This window comes from Oncorhynchus mykiss, chromosome 15 (assembly GCF_057628025.1).
Source record: "Oncorhynchus mykiss isolate SJ-2025 chromosome 15, ASM5762802v1, whole genome shotgun sequence".
Lineage (NCBI taxonomy): Eukaryota > Metazoa > Chordata > Actinopteri > Salmoniformes > Salmonidae > Oncorhynchus > Oncorhynchus mykiss.
In genome coordinates this window covers 45533544-45552348 of record NC_143036.1, presented here as the reverse complement: position 1 = coordinate 45552348, position 18805 = coordinate 45533544, and the positions used below count along the sequence as shown (strand labels likewise).

Sequence of the window (18805 nt, the reverse complement as noted above, 5' to 3'; positions counted from 1 at the left end):
TAATCGTGTTTTTTTTAAATTGTAAGCCAGGGCGGGATCAGCCAGGGGCGGCTTCCCACATTCATATACAGTCTGGAAGCGGAGGGGTGAACTATTAATACAATGTACTTTTATATACACCACTCCATTGAAACTACAATGAAATGATAGCAGCAATTCTTGAAACAGATACGGACAGGGATCGAAAACATGAACTTCAGTTTTTGAAAATGATGCCATAAAAGTTGGCAACCATGCCACTTCTGTTCTATAAATGTACTAACAGGGATTGAACGCATATTCTTCAGATTACAAGACCAAATGATTTTGCACATCTCTGTTTCCTGCTTAGAATTTCAACATTCTGGAAAGTAGAAGTTGGGTCTTTGCAAAAAAACATGGAGAAGCTGGGGATTGAACCCAGGACCTCATACATGCAAAGCATGCGCTCTACCACTGAGCTACATCCCCTTTCTGCAAAAGAAAAAAATGTTGCTTATTTTTTTAAATGTCACCTTTATTTAACCAGGTAAGCCAGTTAAGGACAAGTTCTCATACACCACTGCGACCTGGCCAAGATAAAGCAAAGCAGTGCAACACAAACAACAACACAGAGTTACACATGGAACAAACAAATCCGGGCTAGGGACCAGCAAAAGTGACCCAAAAGAGACACTCTGGCGGAGCAACTTAGTTTTTAATTGTATTTTTTTGTTTTTCAGTTTAGTTTTCTTAATTTGGTTTGGTTTTTAACCTTATGGTCCACTTAGAAGCCTACGACAAGTCACAGTAAAACATTAACATTTTTAACCATAACATAAAAATAAATAATTCTATACAATCTACATTAACAATCTAAATGGACCAAAAAGAGACAATAGAAAAAACTTTCAATTGCAATGTGAGAAAATGATGGTAACTAGTCTGGCCCTTATTCAGGTTAATCGTGTTTAAAAAAAAAAATGTAAGCCAGGGCGGGATCAACAAGCGGCGGCTTCCCACATTCATATACAGTCTGGAAGCGGAGGGGTGAACTATTAATACAATGTACTTTTATATACACCACTCCATTGAAACTACAATGAAATGATAGCAGCAATTCTTGAAACAGATACGGACAGGGATCGAAAACATGAACTTCAGTTTTTGAAAATGATGCCATAAAAGTTGGCAACCATGCCACTTCTGTTCTATAAATGTACTAACAGGGATTGAACGCATATTCTTCAGATTACAAGACCAAATGATTTTGCACATCTCTGTTTCCTGCTTAGAATTTCAACATTCTGGAAAGTAGAAGTTGGGTCGTTGCAAAAAAACATGGAGAAGCTGGGGATTGAACCCAGGACCTCATACATGCAAAGCATGCGCTCTACCACTGAGCTACATCCCCTTTCTGCAAAAGAAAAAAATGTTGCTTATTTTTTAAAATGTCACCTTTATTTAACCAGGTAAGCCAGTTAAGGACAAGTTCTCATACACCACTGCGACCTGGCCAAGATAAAGCAAAGCAGTGCAACACAAACAACAACACAGAGTTACACATGGAACAAACAAATCCGGGCTAGGGACCAGCAAAAGTGACCCAAAAGAGACACTCTGGCGGAGCAACTTAGTTTTTAATTGTATTTTTTTGTTTTTCAGTTTAGTTTTCTTAATTTGGTTTGGTTTTTAACCTTATGGTCCACTTAGGAGCCTACGACAAGTCACAGTAAAACATTAACATTTTTAACCATAACATAAAAATAAATAATTCTATACAATCTACATTAACAATCTAAATGGACCAAAAAGAGACAATTGAAAAAACTTTTAATTGCAATGTGAGAAAATGATGGTAACTAGTCTGGCCCTTATTCAGGTTAATCGTGTTTTAAAAAAAAAAATGTAAGCCAGGGCGGGATCAGCAAGCGGCGGCTTCCCACATTCATATACAGTCTGGAAGCGGAGGGGTGAACTATTAATACAATGTACTTTTATATACACCACTCCATTGAAACTACAATGAAATGATAGCAGCAATTCTTGAAACAGATACGGACAGGGATCGAAAACATGAACTTCAGTTTTTGAAAATGATGCCATAAAAGTTGGCTACCATGCCACTTCTGTTCTATAAATGTACTAACAGGGATTGAACGCATATTCTTCAGATTACAAGACCAAATGATTTTGCACATCTCTGTTTCCTGCTTAGAATTTCAACATTCTGGAAAGTAGAAGTTGGGTCTTTGCAAAAAAACATGGAGAAGCTGGGGATTGAACCCAGGACCTCATACATGCAAAGCATGCGCTCTACCACTGAGCTACATCCCCTTTCTGAAAAAGAAAAAAATGTTGCTTATTTTTTAAAATGTCACCTTTATTTAACCAGGTAAGCCAGTTAAGGACAAGTTCTCATACACCACTGCGACCTGGCCAAGATAAAGCAAAGCAGTGCAACACAAACAACAACACAGAGTTACACATGGAACAAACAAATCCGGGCTAGGGACCAGCAAAAGTGACCCAAAAGAGACACTCTGGCGGAGCAACTTAGTTTTTAATTGTATTTTTTTGTTTTTCAGTTTAGTTTTCTTAATTTGGTTTGGTTTTTAACCTTATGGTCCACTTAGGAGCCTACGACAAGTCACAGTAAAACATTAACATTTTTAACCATAACATAAAAATAAATAATTCTATACAATCTACATTAACAATCTAAATGGACCAAAAAGAGACAATAGAAAAAACTTTCAATTGCAATGTGAGAAAATGATGGTAACTAGTCTGGCCCTTATTCAGGTTAATCGTGTTTTAAAAAAAAAAATGTAAGCCAGGGCGGGATCAGCAAGCGGCGGCTTCCCACATTCATATACAGTCTGGAAGCGGAGGGGTGAACTATTAATACAATGTACTTTTATATACACCACTCCATTGAAACTACAATGAAATGATAGCAGCAATTCTTGAAACAGATACGGACAGGGATCGAAAACATGAACTTCAGTTTTTGAAAATGATGCCATAAAAGTTGGCTACCATGCCACTTCTGTTCTATAAATGTACTAACAGGGATTGAACGCATATTCTTCAGATTACAAGACCAAATGATTTTGCACATCTCTGTTTCCTGCTTAGAATTTCAACATTCTGGAAAGTAGAAGTTGGGTCGTTGCAAAAAAACATGGAGAAGCTGGGGATTGAACCCAGGACCTCATACATGCAAAACATGCGCTCTACCACTGAGCTACATCCCCTTTCTGCAAAAGAAAAAAATGTTGCTTATTTTTTTAAATGTCACCTTTATTTAACCAGGTAAGCCAGTTAAGGACAAGTTCTCATACACCACTGCGACCTGGCCAAGATAAAGCAAAGCAGTGCAACACAAACAACAACACAGAGTTACACATGGAACAAACAAATCCGGGCTAGGGACCAGCAAAAGTGACCCAAAAGAGACACTCTGGCGGAGCAACTTAGTTTTTAATTGTATTTTTTTGTTTTTCAGTTTAGTTTTCTTAATTTGGTTTGGTTTTTAACCTTATGGTCCACTTAGAAGCCTACGACAAGTCACAGTAAAACATTAACATTTTTAACCATAACATAAAAATAAATAATTCTATACAATCTACATTAACAATCTAAATGGACCAAAAAGAGACAATAGAAAAAACTTTCAATTGCAATGTGAGAAAATGATGGTAACTAGTCTGGCCCTTATTCAGGTTAATCGTGTTTAAAAAAAAAAATGTAAGCCAGGGCGGGATCAACAAGCGGCGGCTTCCCACATTCATATACAGTCTGGAAGCGGAGGGGTGAACTATTAATACAATGTACTTTTATATACACCACTCCATTGAAACTACAATGAAATGATAGCAGCAATTCTTGAAACAGATACGGACAGGGATCGAAAACATGAACTTCAGTTTTTGAAAATGATGCCATAAAAGTTGGCAACCATGCCACTTCTGTTCTATAAATGTACTAACAGGGATTGAACGCATATTCTTCAGATTACAAGACCAAATGATTTTGCACATCTCTGTTTCCTGCTTAGAATTTCAACATTCTGGAAAGTAGAAGTTGGGTCGTTGCAAAAAAACATGGAGAAGCTGGGGATTGAACCCAGGACCTCATACATGCAAAGCATGCGCTCTACCACTGAGCTACATCCCCTTTCTGCAAAAGAAAAAAATGTTGCTTATTTTTTAAAATGTCACCTTTATTTAACCAGGTAAGCCAGTTAAGGACAAGTTCTCATACACCACTGCGACCTGGCCAAGATAAAGCAAAGCAGTGCAACACAAACAACAACACAGAGTTACACATGGAACAAACAAATCCGGGCTAGGGACCAGCAAAAGTGACCCAAAAGAGACACTCTGGCGGAGCAACTTAGTTTTTAATTGTATTTTTTTGTTTTTCAGTTTAGTTTTCTTAATTTGGTTTGGTTTTTAACCTTATGGTCCACTTAGGAGCCTACGACAAGTCACAGTAAAACATTAACATTTTTAACCATAACATAAAAATAAATAATTCTATACAATCTACATTAACAATCTAAATGGACCAAAAAGAGACAATTGAAAAAACTTTTAATTGCAATGTGAGAAAATGATGGTAACTAGTCTGGCCCTTATTCAGGTTAATCGTGTTTTAAAAAAAAAAATGTAAGCCAGGGCGGGATCAGCAAGCGGCGGCTTCCCACATTCATATACAGTCTGGAAGCGGAGGGGTGAACTATTAATACAATGTACTTTTATATACACCACTCCATTGAAACTACAATGAAATGATAGCAGCAATTCTTGAAACAGATACGGACAGGGATCGAAAACATGAACTTCAGTTTTTGAAAATGATGCCATAAAAGTTGGCTACCATGCCACTTCTGTTCTATAAATGTACTAACAGGGATTGAACGCATATTCTTCAGATTACAAGACCAAATGATTTTGCACATCTCTGTTTCCTGCTTAGAATTTCAACATTCTGGAAAGTAGAAGTTGGGTCTTTGCAAAAAAACATGGAGAAGCTGGGGATTGAACCCAGGACCTCATACATGCAAAGCATGCGCTCTACCACTGAGCTACATCCCCTTTCTGAAAAAGAAAAAAATGTTGCTTATTTTTTAAAATGTCACCTTTATTTAACCAGGTAAGCCAGTTAAGGACAAGTTCTCATACACCACTGCGACCTGGCCAAGATAAAGCAAAGCAGTGCAACACAAACAACAACACAGAGTTACACATGGAACAAACAAATCCGGGCTAGGGACCAGCAAAAGTGACCCAAAAGAGACACTCTGGCGGAGCAACTTAGTTTTTAATTGTATTTTTTTGTTTTTCAGTTTAGTTTTCTTAATTTGGTTTGGTTTTTAACCTTATGGTCCACTTAGGAGCCTACGACAAGTCACAGTAAAACATTAACATTTTTAACCATAACATAAAAATAAATAATTCTATACAATCTACATTAACAATCTAAATGGACCAAAAAGAGACAATAGAAAAAACGTTCAATTGCAATGTGAGAAAATGATGGTAACTAGTCTGGCCCTTATTCAGGTTAATCGTGTTTTAAAAAAAAAAATGTAAGCCAGGGCGGGATCAGCAAGCGGCGGCTTCCCACATTCATATACAGTCTGGAAGCGGAGGGGTGAACTATTAATACAATGTACTTTTATATACACCACTCCATTGAAACTACAATGAAATGATAGCAGCAATTCTTGAAACAGATACGGACAGGGATCGAAAACATGAACTTCAGTTTTTGAAAATGATGCCATAAAAGTTGGCTACCATGCCACTTCTGTTCTATAAATGTACTAACAGGGATTGAACGCATATTCTTCAGATTACAAGACCAAATGATTTTGCACATCTCTGTTTCCTGCTTAGAATTTCAACATTCTGGAAAGTAGAAGTTGGGTCGTTGCAAAAAAACATGGAGAAGCTGGGGATTGAACCCAGGACCTCATACATGCAAAGCATGCGCTCTACCACTGAGCTACATCCCCTTTCTGCAAAAGAAAAAAATGTTGCTTATTTTTTAAAATGTCACCTTTATTTAACCAGGTAAGCCAGTTAAGGACAAGTTCTCATACACCACTGCGACCTGGCCAAGATAAAGCAAAGCAGTGCAACACAAACAACAACACAGAGTTACACATGGAACAAACAAATCCGGGCTAGGGACCAGCAAAAGTGACCCAAAAGAGACACTCTGGCGGAGCAACTTAGTTTTTAATTGTATTTTTTTGTTTTTCAGTTTAGTTTTCTTAATTTGGTTTGGTTTTTAACCTTATGGTCCACTTAGGAGCCTACGACAAGTCACAGTAAAACATTAACATTTTTAACCATAACATAAAAATAAATAATTCTATACAATCTACATTAACAATCTAAATGGACCAAAAAGAGACAATAGAAAAAACGTTCAATTGCAATGTGAGAAAATGATGGTAACTAGTCTGGCCCTTATTCAGGTTAATCGTGTTTTAAAAAAAAAAATGTAAGCCAGGGCGGGATCAGCAAGCGGCGGCTTCCCACATTCATATACAGTCTGGAAGCGGAGGGGTGAACTATTAATACAATGTACTTTTATATACACCACTCCATTGAAACTACAATGAAATGATAGCAGCAATTCTTGAAACAGATACGGACAGGGATCGAAAACATGAACTTCAGTTTTTGAAAATGATGCCATAAAAGTTGGCTACCATGCCACTTCTGTTCTATAAATGTACTAACAGGGATTGAACGCATATTCTTCAGATTACAAGACCAAATGATTTTGCACATCTCTGTTTCCTGCTTAGAATTTCAACATTCTGGAAAGTAGAAGTTGGGTCTTTGCAAAAAAACATGGAGAAGCTGGGGATTGAACCCAGGACCTCATACATGCAAAGCATGCGCTCTACCATTGAGCTACATCCCCTTTCTGCAAAATAAAAACAGTTTGCTTATTTTTTTAAATGTCACCTTTATTTAACCAGGTAAGCCAGTTAAGGACAAGTTCTCATACACCACTGCGACCTGGCCAAGATAAAGCAAAGCAGTGCAACACAAACAACAACACAGAGTTACACATGGAACAAACAAATCCGGGCTTGGGACCAGCAAAAGTGACCCAAAAGAGACACTCTGGCGGAGCAACTTAGTTTTTAATTGTACTTTTTTGTTTTTTAGTTTAGTTTTCTTAATTTGGTTTGGTTTTTAACCTTATGGTCCACTTAGGAGCCTACGACAAGTCACAGTAAAAAATTAAAATGTTTAACCATAACATAAAAATAAATAATTCTATACAATCTACATTAACAATCTAAATGGACCAAAAAGAGACAATAGAAAAAACTTTCAATTGCAATGTGAGAAAATGATGGTAACTAGTCTGGCCCTTATTCAGGTTAATCGTGTTTTAAAAAAAAAATGTAAGCCAGGGCGGGATCAGCCAGCGGCGGCTTCCCACATTCATATACAGTCTGGAAGCGGAGGGGTGAACTATTAATACAATGTTCTTTTTATATACACCACTCCATTGAAACTACAATGAAATGATAGCAGCAATTCTTGAAACAGGTACGGACAGGGATCGAAAACATGAACTTCAGTTTTTGAAAATGATGCCATAAAAGTTGGCAACCATGCCACTTCTGTTCTATAAATGTACTAACAGGGATTGAACGCATATTCTTCAGATTACAAGACCAAATGATTTTGCACATCTCTGTTTCCTGCTTAGAATTTCAACATTCTGGAAAGTAGAAGTTGGGTCTTTGCAAAAAAACATGGAGAAGCTGGGGATTGAACCCAGGACCTCATACATGCAAAGCATGCGCTCTACCACTGAGCTACATCCCCTTTCTGCAAAAGAAAAAAATGTTGCTTATTTTTTAAAATGTCACCTTTATTTAACCAGGTAAGCCAGTTAAGGACAAGTTCTCATACACCACTGCGACCTGGCCAAGATAAAGCAAAGCAGTGCAACACAAACAACAACACAGAGTTACACATGGAACAAACAAATCCGGGCTAGGGACCAGCAAAAGTGACCCAAAAGAGACACTCTGGCGGAGCAACTTAGTTTTTAATTGTATTTTTTTGTTTTTCAGTTTAGTTTTCTTAATTTGGTTTGGTTTTTAACCTTATGGTCCACTTAGGAGCCTACGACAAGTCACAGTAAAACATTAACATTTTTAACCATAACATAAAAATAAATAATTCTATACAATCTACATTAACAATCTAAATGGACCAAAAAGAGACAATAGAAAAAACTTTCAATTGCAATGTGAGAAAATGATGGTAACTAGTCTGGCCCTTATTCAGGTTAATCGTGTTTAAAAAAAAAAATGTAAGCCAGGGCGGGATCAGCCAGCGGCGGCTTCCCACATTCATATACAGTCTGGAAGCGGAGGGGTGAACTATTAATCCAATGTTCTTTTTATATACACCACTCCATTGAAACTACAATGAAATGATAGCAGCAATTCTTGAAACAGGTACGGACAGGGATCGAAAACATGAACTTCAGTTTTTGAAAATGATGCCATAAAAGTTGGCAACCATGCCACTTCTGTTCTATAAATGTACTAACAGGGATTGAACGCATATTCTTCAGATTACAAGACCAAATGATTTTGCACATCTCTGTTTCCTGCTTAGAATTTCAACATTCTGGAAAGTAGAAGTTGGGTCTTTGCAAAAAAACATGGAGAAGCTGGGGATTGAACCCAGGACCTCATACATGCAAAGCATGCACTCTACCACTGAGCTACATCCCCTTTCTGCAAAAGAAAAAAATGTTGCTTATTTTTTAAAATGTCACCTTTATTTAACCAGGTAAGCCAGTTAAGGACAAGTTCTCATACACCACTGCGACCTGGCCAAGATAAAGCAAAGCAGTGCAACACAAACAACAACACAGAGTTACACATGGAACAAACAAATCCGGGCTAGGGACCAGCAAAAGTGACCCAAAAGAGACACTCTGGCGGAGCAACTTAGTTTTTAATTGTATTTTTTTGTTTTTCAGTTTAGTTTTCTTAATTTGGTTTGGTTTTTAACCTTATGGTCCACTTAGGAGCCTACGACAAGTCACAGTAAAACATTAACATTTTTAACCATAACATAAAAATAAATAATTCTATACAATCTACATTAACAATCTAAATGGACCAAAAAGAGACAATAGAAAAAACTTTCAATTGCAATGTGAGAAAATGATGGTAACTAGTCTGGCCCTTATTCAGGTTAATCGTGTTTTAAAAAAAAAATGTAAGCCAGGGCGGGATCAGCCAGCGGCGGCTTCCCACATTCATATACAGTCTGGAAGCGGAGGGGTGAACTATTAATACAATGTACTTTTATATACACCACTCCATTGAAACTACAATGAAATGATAGCAGCAATTCTTGAAACAGATACAGACAGGGATCGAAAACATGAACTTCAGTTTTTGAAAATGATGCCATAAAAGTTGGCAACCATGCCACTTCTGTTCTATAAATGTACTAACAGGGATTGAACGCATATTCTTCAGATTACAAGACCAAATGATTTTGCACATCTCTGTTTCCTGCTTAGAATTTCAACATTCTGGAAAGTAGAAGTTGGGTCTTTGCAAAAAAACATGGAGAAGCTGGGGATTGAACCCAGGACCTCATACATGCAAAGCATGCACTCTACCACTGAGCTACATCCCCTTTCTGCAAAAGAAAAAATGTTGCTTATTTTTTTAAATGTCACCTTTATTTAACCAGGTAAGCCAGTTAAGGACAAGTTCTCATACACCACTGCGACCTGGCCAAGATAAAGCAAAGCAGTGCAACACAAACAACAACACAGAGTTACACATGGAACAAACAAATCCGGGCTTGGGACCAGCAAAAGTGACCCAAAAGAGACACTCTGGCGGAGCAACTTAGTTTTTAATTGTATTTTTTTGTTTTTCAGTTTAGTTTTCTTAATTTGGTTTGGTTTTTAACCTTATGGTCCACTTAGGAGCCTACGACAAGTCACAGTAAAACATTAACATTTTTAACCATAACATAAAAATAAATAATTCTATACAATCTACATTAACAATCTAAATGGACCAAAAAGAGACAATAGAAAAAACTTTCAATTGCAATGTGAGAAAATGATGGTAACTAGTCTGGCCCTTATTCAGGTTAATCGTGTTTTAAAAAAAAAATGTAAGCCAGGGCGGGATCAGCCAGCGGCGGCTTCCCACATTCATATACAGTCTGGAAGCGGAGGGGTGAACTATTAATACAATGTACTTTTATATACACCACTCCATTGAAACTACAATGAAATGATAGCAGCAATTCTTGAAACAGATACGGACAGGGATCGAAAACATGAACTTCAGTTTTTGAAAATGATGCCATAAAAGTTGGCAACCATGCCACTTCTGTTCTATAAATGTACTAACAGGGATTGAACGCATATTCTTCAGATTACAAGACCAAATGATTTTGCACATCTCTGTTTCCTGCTTAGAATTTCAACATTCTGGAAAGTAGAAGTTGGGTCTTTGCAAAAAAACATGGAGAAGCTGGGGATTGAACCCAGGACCTCATACATGCAAAGCATGCACTCTACCACTGAGCTACATCCCCTTTCTGCAAAATAAAAAAATGTTGCTTATTTTTTAAAATGTCACCTTTATTTAACCAGGTAAGCCAGTTAAGGACAAGTTCTCATACACCACTGCGACCTGGCCAAGATAAAGCAAAGCAGTGCAACACAAACAACAACACAGAGTTACACATGGAACAAACAAATCCGGGCTAGGGACCAGCAAAAGTGACCCAAAAGAGACACTCTGGCGGAGCTACTTAGTTTTTAATTGTATTTTTTTGTTTTTCAGTTTAGTTTTCTTAATTTGGTTTGGTTTTTAACCTTATGGTCCACTTAGGAGCCTACGACAAGTCACAGTAAAACATTAAAATGTTTAACCATAACATAAAAATAAATAATTCTATACAATCTACATTAACAATCTAAATGGACCAAAAAGAGACAATAGAAAAAACTTTCAATTGCAATGTGAGAAAATGATGGTAACTAGTCTGGCCCTTATTCAGGTTAATCGTGTTTTAAAAAAAAAATGTAAGCCAGGGCGGGATCAGCCAGCGGCGGCTTCCCACATTCATATACAGTCTGGAAGCGGAGGGGTGAACTATTAATACAATGTACTTTTATATACACCACTCCATTGAAACTACAATGAAATGATAGCAGCAATTCTTGAAACAGGTACGGACAGGGATCGAAAACATGAACTTCAGTTTTTGAAAATGATGCCATAAAAGTTGGCAACCATGCCACTTCTGTTCTATAAATGTACTAACAGGGATTGAACGCATATTCTTCAGATTACAAGACCAAATGATTTTGCACATCTCTGTTTCCTGCTTAGAATTTCAACATTCTGGAAAGTAGAAGTTGGGTCTTTGCAAAAAAACATGGAGAAGCTGGGGATTGAACCCAGGACCTCATACATGCAAAGCATGCACTCTACCACTGAGCTACATCCCCTTTCTGCAAAAGAAAAAATGTTGCTTATTTTTTTAAATGTCACCTTTATTTAACCAGGTAAGCCAGTTAAGGACAAGTTCTCATACACCACTGCGACCTGGCCAAGATAAAGCAAAGCAGTGCAACACAAACAACAACACAGAGTTACACATGGAACAAACAAATCCGGGCTTGGGACCAGCAAAAGTGACCCAAAAGAGACACTCTGGCGGAGCAACTTAGTTTTTAATTGTATTTTTTTGTTTTTCAGTTTAGTTTTCTTAATTTGGTTTGGTTTTTAACCTTATGGTCCACTTAGGAGCCTACGACAAGTCACAGTAAAACATTAACATTTTTAACCATAACATAAAAATAAATAATTCTATACAATCTACATTAACAATCTAAATGGACCAAAAAGAGACAATAGAAAAAACTTTCAATTGCAATGTGAGAAAATGATGGTAACTAGTCTGGCCCTTATTCAGGTTAATCGTGTTTTAAAAAAAAAATGTAAGCCAGGGCGGGATCAGCCAGCGGCGGCTTCCCACATTCATATACAGTCTGGAAGCGGAGGGGTGAACTATTAATACAATGTACTTTTATATACACCACTCCATTGAAACTACAATGAAATGATAGCAGCAATTCTTGAAACAGATACGGACAGGGATCGAAAACATGAACTTCAGTTTTTGAAAATGATGCCATAAAAGTTGGCAACCATGCCACTTCTGTTCTATAAATGTACTAACAGGGATTGAACGCATATTCTTCAGATTACAAGACCAAATGATTTTGCACATCTCTGTTTCCTGCTTAGAATTTCAACATTCTGGAAAGTAGAAGTTGGGTCTTTGCAAAAAAACATGGAGAAGCTGGGGATTGAACCCAGGACCTCATACATGCAAAGCATGCACTCTACCACTGAGCTACATCCCCTTTCTGCAAAAGAAAAAAATGTTGCTTATTTTTTAAAATGTCACCTTTATTTAACCAGGTAAGCCAGTTAAGGACAAGTTCTCATACACCACTGCGACCTGGCCAAGATAAAGCAAAGCAGTGCAACACAAACAACAACACAGAGTTACACATGGAACAAACAAATCCGGGCTAGGGACCAGCAAAAGTGACCCAAAAGAGACACTCTGGCGGAGCTACTTAGTTTTTAATTGTATTTTTTTGTTTTTCAGTTTAGTTTTCTTAATTTGGTTTGGTTTTTAACCTTATGGTCCACTTAGGAGCCTACGACAAGTCACAGTAAAACATTAAAATGTTTAACCATAACATAAAAATAAATAATTCTATACAATCTACATTAACAATCTAAATGGACCAAAAAGAGACAATAGAAAAAACTTTCAATTGCAATGTGAGAAAATGATGGTAACTAGTCTGGCCCTTATTCAGGTTAATCGTGTTTTAAAAAAAAAATGTAAGCCAGGGCGGGATCAGCCAGCGGCGGCTTCCCACATTCATATACAGTCTGGAAGCGGAGGGGTGAACTATTAATACAATGTACTTTTATATACACCACTCCATTGAAACTACAATGAAATGATAGCAGCAATTCTTGAAACAGGTACGGACAGGGATCGAAAACATGAACTTCAGTTTTTGAAAATGATGCCATAAAAGTTGGCAACCATGCCACTTCTGTTCTATAAATGTACTAACAGGGATTGAACGCATATTCTTCAGATTACAAGACCAAATGATTTTGCACATCTCTGTTTCCTGCTTAGAATTTCAACATTCTGGAAAGTAGAAGTTGGGTCTTTGCAAAAAAACATGGAGAAGCTGGGGATTGAACCCAGGACCTCATACATGCAAAGCATGCACTCTACCACTGAGCTACATCCCCTTTCTGCAAAAGAAAAAAATGTTGCTTATTTTTTAAAATGTCACCTTTATTTAACCAGGTAAGCCAGTTAAGGACAAGTTCTCATACACCACTGCGACCTGGCCAAGATAAAGCAAAGCAGTGCAACACAAACAACAACACAGAGTTACACATGGAACAAACAAATCCGGGCTAGGGACCAGCAAAAGTGACCCAAAAGAGACACTCTGGCGGAGCTACTTAGTTTTTAATTGTATTTTTTTGTTTTTCAGTTTAGTTTTCTTAATTTGGTTTGGTTTTTAACCTTATGGTCCACTTAGGAGCCTACGACAAGTCACAGTAAAACATTAAAATGTTTAACCATAACATAAAAATAAATAATTCTATACAATCTACATTAACAATCTAAATGGACCAAAAAGAGACAATAGAAAAAACTTTCAATTGCAATGTGAGAAAATGATGGTAACTAGTCTGGCCCTTATTCAGGTTAATCGTGTTTTTAAAAAAAAATGTAAGCCAGGGCGGGATCAGCCAGCGGCGGCTTCCCACATTCATATACAGTCTGGAAGCGGAGGGGTGAACTATTAATACAATGTACTTTTATATACACCACTCCATTGAAACTACAATGAAATGATAGCAGCAATTCTTGAAACAGGTACGGACAGGGATCGAAAACATGAACTTCAGTTTTTGAAAATGATGCCATAAAAGTTGGCAACCATGCCACTTCTGTTCTATAAATGTACTAACAGGGATTGAACGCATATTCTTCAGATTACAAGACCAAATGATTTTGCACATCTCTGTTTCCTGCTTAGAATTTCAACATTCTGGAAAGTAGAAGTTGGGTCTTTGCAAAAAAACATGGAGAAGCTGGGGATTGAACCCAGGACCTCATACATGCAAAGCATGCGCTCTACCACTGAGCTATATCCCCTTTCTGCAAAAGAAAAAAATGTTGCTTATTTTTTAAAATGTCACCTTTATTTAACCAGGTAAGCCAGTTAAGGACAAGTTCTCATACACCACTGCGACCTGGCCAAGATAAAGCAAAGCAGTGCAACACAAACAACAACACAGAGTTACACATGGAACAAACAAATCCGGGCTAGGGACCAGCAAAAGTGACCCAAAAGAGACACTCTGGCGGAGCTACTTAGTTTTTAATTGTATTTTTTTGTTTTTCAGTTTAGTTTTCTTAATTTGGTTTGGTTTTTAACCTTATGGTCCACTTAGGAGCCTACGACAAGTCACAGTAAAACATTAAAATGTTTAACCATAACATAAAAATAAATAATTCTATACAATCTACATTAACAATCTAAATGGACCAAAAAGAGACAATAGAAAAAACTTTCAATTGCAATGTGAGAAAATGATGGTAACTAGTCTGGCCCTTATTCAGGTTAATCGTGTTTTTAAAAAAAAATGTAAGCCAGGGCGGGATCAGCCAGCGGCGGCTTCCCACATTCATATACAGTCTGGAAGCGGAGGGGTGAACTATTAATACAATGTACTTTTATATACACCACTCCATTGAAACTACAATGAAATGATAGCAGCAATTCTTGAAACAGGTACGGACAGGGATCGAAAACATGAACTTCAGTTTTTGAAAATGATGCCATAAAAGTTGGCAACCATGCCACTTCTGTTCTATAAATGTACTAACAGGGATTGAACGCATATTCTTCAGATTACAAGACCAAATGATTTTGCACATCTCTGTTTCCTGCTTAGAATTTCAACATTCTGGAAAGTAGAAGTTGGGTCTTTGCAAAAAAACATGGAGAAGCTGGGGATTGAACCCAGGACCTCATACATGCAAAGCATGCGCTCTACCACTGAGCTATTTCCCCTTTCTGCAAAAGAAAAAAATGTTGCTTATTTTTTAAAATGTCACCTTTATTTAACCAGGTAAGCCAGTTAAGGACAAGTTCTCATACACCACTGCGACCTGGCCAAGATAAAGCAAAGCAGTGCAACACAAACAACAACACAGAGTTACACATGGAACAAACAAATCCGGGCTAGGGACCAGCAAAAGTGACCCAAAAGAGACACTCTGGCGGAGCAACTTAGTTTTTAATTGTATTTTTTTGTTTTTCAGTTTAGTTTTCTTAATTTGGTTTGGTTTTTAACCTTATGGTCCACTTAGGAGCCTACGACAAGTCACAGTAAAACATTAAAATGTTTAACCATAACATAAAAATAAATAATTCTATACAATCTACATTAACAATCTAAATGGACCAAAAAGAGACAATAGAAAAAACTTTCAATTGCAATGTGAGAAAATGATGGTAACTAGTCTGGCCCTTATTCAGGTTAATCGTGTTTTAAAAAAAAAATGTAAGCCAGGGCGGGATCAGCCAGCGGCGGCTTCCCACATTCATATACAGTCTGGAAGCGGAGGGGTGAACTATTAATACAATGTTCTTTTTATATACACCACTCCATTGAAACTACAATGAAATGATAGCAGCAATTCTTGAAACAGGTACGGACAGGGATCGAAAACATGAACTTCAGTTTTTGAAAATGATGCCATAAAAGTTGGCAACCATGCCACTTCTGTTCTATAAATGTACTAACAGGGATTGAACGCATATTCTTCAGATTACAAGACCAAATGATTTTGCACATCTCTGTTTCCTGCTTAGAATTTCAACATTCTGGAAAGTAGAAGTTGGGTCTTTGCAAAAAAACATGGAGAAGCTGGGGATTGAACCCAGGACCTCATACATGCAAAGCATGCGCTCTACCACTGAGCTATATCCCCTTTCTGCAAAAGAAAAAAATGTTGCTTATTTTTTAAAATGTCACCTTTATTTAACCAGGTAAGCCAGTTAAGGACAAGTTCTCATACACCACTGCGACCTGGCCAAGATAAAGCAAAGCAGTGCAACACAAACAACAACACAGAGTTACACATGGAACAAACAAATCCGGGCTAGGGACCAGCAAAAGTGACCCAAAAGAGACACTCTGGCGGAGCAACTTAGTTTTTAATTGTATTTTTTTGTTTTTCAGTTTAGTTTTCTTAATTTGGTTTGGTTTTTAACCTTATGGTCCACTTAGGAGCCTACGACAAGTCACAGTAAAACATTAACATTTTTAACCATAACATAAAAATAAATAATTCTATACAATCTACATTAACAATCTAAATGGACCAAAAAGAGACAATAGAAAAAACTTTCAATTGCAATGTGAGAAAATGATGGTAACTAGTCTGGCCCTTATTCAGGTTAATCGTGTTTTAAAAAAAAAATGTAAGCCAGGGCGGGATCAGCCAGCGGCGGCTTCCCACATTCATATACAGTCTGGAAGCGGAGGGGTGAACTATTAATACAATGTACTTTTATATACACCACTCCATTGAAACTACAATGAAATGATAGCAGCAATTCTTGAAACAGATACGGACAGGGATCGAAAACATGAACTTCAGTTTTTGAAAATGATGCCATAAAAGTTGGCAACCATGCCACTTCTGTTCTATAAATGTACTAACAGGGATTGAACGCATATTCTTCAGATTACAAGACCAAATGATTTTGCACATCTCTGTTTCCTGCTTAGAATTTCAACATTCTGGAAAGTAGAAGTTGGGTCTTTGCAAAAAAACATGGAGAAGCTGGGGATTGAACCCAGGACCTCATACATGCAAAGCATGCGCTCTACCACTGAGCTACATCCCCTTTCTGCAAAAGAAAAAATTGTTGCTTATTTTTTAAAATGTCACCTTTATTTAACCAGGTAAGCCAGTTAAGGACAAGTTCTCATACACCACTGCGACCTGGCCAAGATAAAGCAAGGCAGTGCAACACAAACAACAACACAGAGTTACACATGGAACAAACAAATCCGGGCTAGGGACCAGCAAAAGTGACCCAAAAGAGACACTCTGGCGGAGCAACTTAGTTTTTAATTGTATTTTTTTGTTTTTCAGTTTAGTTTTCTTAATTTGGTTTGGTTTTTAACCTTATGGTCCACTTAGGAGCCTACGACAAGTCACAGTAAAACATTAACATTTTTAACCATAACATAAAAATAAATAATTCTATACAATCTACATTAACAATCTAAATGGACCAAAAAGAGACAATAGAAAAAACTTTCAATTGCAATGTGAGAAAATGATGGTAACTAGTCTGGCCCTTATTCAGGTTAATCGTGTTTTAAAAAAAAAATGTAAGCCAGGGCGGGATCAGCCAGCGGCGGCTTCCCACATTCATATACAGTCTGGAAGCGGAGGGGTGAACTATTAATACAATGTACTTTTATATACACCACTCCAAATCAAATCAAATCAAATCAAATCAAATTTTATTTGTCACATACACATGGTTAGCAGATGTTAATGCGAGTGTAGCGAAATGCTTGTGCTTCTAGTTCCGACAATGCAGTAATAACCAACAAGTAATCTAACTAACAATTCCAAAACTACTGTCTTGTACACAGTGTAAGGGGATAAAGAATATGTACATAAGGATATATGAATGAGTGATGGTACAGAGCAGCATAGGCAAGATACAGTAGATGGTATCGAGTACAGTATGTACAAATGAGATGAGTATGTAAACAAAGTGGCATAGTTTAAAGTGGCTAGTGATACATGTATTACATAAGGATACAGTCGATGATATAGAGTACAGTATATACGTATGCATATGAGATGAATAATGTAGGGTAAGTAACATTATATAAGGTAGCATTGTTTAAAGTGGCTAGTGATATATTTACATCATTTCCCATCAATTCCCATTATTAAAGTGGCTGGAGTTGAGTCAGTGTCAGTGTGTTGGCAGCAGCCACTCAATGTTAGTGGTGGCTGTTTAACAGTCTGATGGCCTTGAGATAGAAGCTGTTTTTCAGTCTCTCGGTCCTAGCTTTGATGCACCTGTACTGACCTCGCCTTCTGGATGATAGCGGGGTGAACAGGCAGTGGCTCGGGTGGTTGATGTCCTTGATGATCTTTATGGCCTTCCTGTGACATCGGGTGGTGTAGGTGTCCTGGAGGGCAGGTAGTTTGCCCCCGGTGATGCGTTGTGCAGACCTCACCACCCTCTGGAGAGCCTTACGGTTGAGGGCGGAGCAGTTGCCGTACCAGGCGGTGATACAGCCCGCCAGGATGCTCTCGATTGTGCATCTGTAGAAGTTTGTGAGTGCTTTTGGTGACAAGCCAAATTTCTTCAGCCTCCTGAGGTTGAAGAGGCGCTGCTGCGCCTTCTTCACAATGCTGTCTGTGTGGACCAATTCAGTTTGTCTGTGATGTGTATGCCGAGGAACTTAAAACTTGCTACCCTCTCCACTACTGTTCCATCGATGTGGATAGGGGGGTGTTCCCTCTGCTGTTTCCTGAAGTCCACAATCATCTCCTTAGTTTTGTTGACGTTGAGTGTGAGGTTATTTTCCTGACACCACACTCCGAGGGCCCTCACCTCCTCCCTG

General features: G+C 37.7%; 19 non-coding genes across 19 annotated transcripts; all 19 read right to left on the bottom strand.

Moving 5' to 3' along the window:
- Positions 1–378: 378 nt before the first annotated feature.
- On the bottom strand, positions 379–450 carry trnaa-ugc (transfer RNA alanine (anticodon UGC)). Its single transcript has one exon. It is a non-coding gene; the product is annotated as a tRNA-Ala (tRNA).
- Positions 451–1300: 850 nt separating this feature from the next.
- On the bottom strand, positions 1301–1372 carry trnaa-ugc (transfer RNA alanine (anticodon UGC)). The gene has a single exon. It is a non-coding gene; the product is annotated as a tRNA-Ala (tRNA).
- An 851-nt stretch (positions 1373–2223) lies between these two features.
- On the bottom strand, positions 2224–2295 carry trnaa-ugc (transfer RNA alanine (anticodon UGC)). Its single transcript has one exon. It is a non-coding gene; the product is annotated as a tRNA-Ala (tRNA).
- An 851-nt stretch (positions 2296–3146) lies between these two features.
- On the bottom strand, positions 3147–3218 carry trnaa-ugc (transfer RNA alanine (anticodon UGC)). The gene has a single exon. It is a non-coding gene; the product is annotated as a tRNA-Ala (tRNA).
- An 850-nt stretch (positions 3219–4068) lies between these two features.
- On the bottom strand, positions 4069–4140 carry trnaa-ugc (transfer RNA alanine (anticodon UGC)). The gene has a single exon. It is a non-coding gene; the product is annotated as a tRNA-Ala (tRNA).
- Positions 4141–4991: 851 nt separating this feature from the next.
- trnaa-ugc (transfer RNA alanine (anticodon UGC)) lies at positions 4992–5063 on the bottom strand. Its single transcript has one exon. It is a non-coding gene; the product is annotated as a tRNA-Ala (tRNA).
- An 851-nt stretch (positions 5064–5914) lies between these two features.
- On the bottom strand, positions 5915–5986 carry trnaa-ugc (transfer RNA alanine (anticodon UGC)). Its single transcript has one exon. It is a non-coding gene; the product is annotated as a tRNA-Ala (tRNA).
- Positions 5987–6837: 851 nt separating this feature from the next.
- trnaa-ugc (transfer RNA alanine (anticodon UGC)) lies at positions 6838–6909 on the bottom strand. Its single transcript has one exon. It is a non-coding gene; the product is annotated as a tRNA-Ala (tRNA).
- An 851-nt stretch (positions 6910–7760) lies between these two features.
- On the bottom strand, positions 7761–7832 carry trnaa-ugc (transfer RNA alanine (anticodon UGC)). The gene has a single exon. It is a non-coding gene; the product is annotated as a tRNA-Ala (tRNA).
- An 851-nt stretch (positions 7833–8683) lies between these two features.
- On the bottom strand, positions 8684–8755 carry trnaa-ugc (transfer RNA alanine (anticodon UGC)). The gene has a single exon. It is a non-coding gene; the product is annotated as a tRNA-Ala (tRNA).
- An 850-nt stretch (positions 8756–9605) lies between these two features.
- Positions 9606–9677, bottom strand: trnaa-ugc (transfer RNA alanine (anticodon UGC)). Its single transcript has one exon. It is a non-coding gene; the product is annotated as a tRNA-Ala (tRNA).
- Positions 9678–10526: 849 nt separating this feature from the next.
- On the bottom strand, positions 10527–10598 carry trnaa-ugc (transfer RNA alanine (anticodon UGC)). Its single transcript has one exon. It is a non-coding gene; the product is annotated as a tRNA-Ala (tRNA).
- An 850-nt stretch (positions 10599–11448) lies between these two features.
- Positions 11449–11520, bottom strand: trnaa-ugc (transfer RNA alanine (anticodon UGC)). Its single transcript has one exon. It is a non-coding gene; the product is annotated as a tRNA-Ala (tRNA).
- Positions 11521–12369: 849 nt separating this feature from the next.
- trnaa-ugc (transfer RNA alanine (anticodon UGC)) lies at positions 12370–12441 on the bottom strand. Its single transcript has one exon. It is a non-coding gene; the product is annotated as a tRNA-Ala (tRNA).
- An 850-nt stretch (positions 12442–13291) lies between these two features.
- Positions 13292–13363, bottom strand: trnaa-ugc (transfer RNA alanine (anticodon UGC)). The gene has a single exon. It is a non-coding gene; the product is annotated as a tRNA-Ala (tRNA).
- An 850-nt stretch (positions 13364–14213) lies between these two features.
- Positions 14214–14285, bottom strand: trnaa-ugc (transfer RNA alanine (anticodon UGC)). Its single transcript has one exon. It is a non-coding gene; the product is annotated as a tRNA-Ala (tRNA).
- An 850-nt stretch (positions 14286–15135) lies between these two features.
- trnaa-ugc (transfer RNA alanine (anticodon UGC)) lies at positions 15136–15207 on the bottom strand. Its single transcript has one exon. It is a non-coding gene; the product is annotated as a tRNA-Ala (tRNA).
- An 851-nt stretch (positions 15208–16058) lies between these two features.
- On the bottom strand, positions 16059–16130 carry trnaa-ugc (transfer RNA alanine (anticodon UGC)). Its single transcript has one exon. It is a non-coding gene; the product is annotated as a tRNA-Ala (tRNA).
- Positions 16131–16980: 850 nt separating this feature from the next.
- Positions 16981–17052, bottom strand: trnaa-ugc (transfer RNA alanine (anticodon UGC)). The gene has a single exon. It is a non-coding gene; the product is annotated as a tRNA-Ala (tRNA).
- Positions 17053–18805: the final 1753 nt, after the last annotated feature.